Here is a 1124-nt window from a genome sequence, read left to right as displayed (position 1 = left end):
CCCAACCAATAAAAGTCCCAAATAACTCCCCCAATACTACTTCAAAACAAATATATCAAACTTGATTTCCATTAGAATGTAGTTGTTATTCACTAATAAATCAAAAACCAAGACCCAGATTTTAACACATATATATATCGCTTCATCTTTTGGACAAGAATGCCAAGTAAGTCTCTCTTAATAAAATACAATTACAATTTGAGGACATTTCATGTTTGCTTCTTTCGCCAGCACCAAGTCAGCTTCATCTGAATATTTCCATTTCATGAGAAACATTAATTCTCCACTGCTGTCTGTGGAACCAATTATTCGTTCGGGATCAAGACATCTGACCTCTGGCAAAGCCGCTTGGCTTGTCAGCAGCATTTCTTTTCTCCTTTGATTTGCTATCATCAGATTCACTACCAGATAACGATTTTCTTTTTGTGCCATCTTTTCCTTTACCAGCTTTTTGAGAATTAAGAAATGCTTCAATCAATTCTGGGCAATCCAGATTTTCTTCAGGTTCCCAAGTATTGTCAGCATCTGTAAATCCCTTCCATTTGAGAAAATATTCGAACTTCCCGTTCACTACACGTCGGTCCAGCACTTTTTCTACCACAAATTCTTCAGGTTCTGCCTCTTCAACCTTTTTACTCTTCCCATTCTGTTTCTCTCCCATTTTTTGTTCACCTCCTCCGAGCTGCTCCAGCTCCCGGGTCCGCGGGTCTCTGGCCCTGCGCGCCTCCTGCTGGAGCCACATCAGAGGAGGAGGAGGCGGCTGGAGCGCTGCGCGGGGCCACCAGGGATGGGGGCGGCACCGCCCACGCTCCCTTCCATCTTCTTTAATACTTCCTGGATCATTTAATATTCTGCCTAAAGCATCCTTAATTATAGCAACGCTAGGTTTGAATTTGTTCTTCAGTTCCTTGAGCTTAAGAAATGCTAACAAGTTCGGCCCTTTTTCTTTTCCGACTCTAGCTCCTTGCACATTTCATTGTAATTTTTTGCTTTGTCATTCCAAGTTGCTTTTTGGAATCTTCTGTTCAGCTCTTTAGTATCTTGAATTCTTTCTTGTGCTTTGGTTTCTCTACACTCTGGTGCAATCTTCAGAGTTTCTTCTGACATCCATTTTGGTCTTTTCT

At 41.6% G+C, this 1124-nt stretch overlaps 1 protein-coding gene and 1 pseudogene across 1 annotated transcript in view; one reads left to right on the top strand and one right to left on the bottom strand.

Annotated features, from left to right (window-relative positions):
* ADAMTS17 (ADAM metallopeptidase with thrombospondin type 1 motif, 17) overlaps window positions 1-1124 on the top strand; it is a 530244-nt gene that overhangs the window by 385684 nt on the left and 143436 nt on the right. The window lies entirely within an intron of this gene.
* On the bottom strand, window positions 37-661 carry LOC102866708 (annotated as a pseudogene).

This window comes from Elephantulus edwardii, unplaced genomic scaffold, assembly GCF_000299155.1.
Source record: "Elephantulus edwardii isolate Elephantulus edwardi_28Jun2011 unplaced genomic scaffold, EleEdw1.0 scaffold00272, whole genome shotgun sequence".
Classification (NCBI taxonomy): domain Eukaryota; kingdom Metazoa; phylum Chordata; class Mammalia; order Macroscelidea; family Macroscelididae; genus Elephantulus; species Elephantulus edwardii.
The sequence above is the reverse complement of the archived record's forward strand: the minus strand, read 5'-3'. Positions and strand labels throughout refer to the sequence as shown.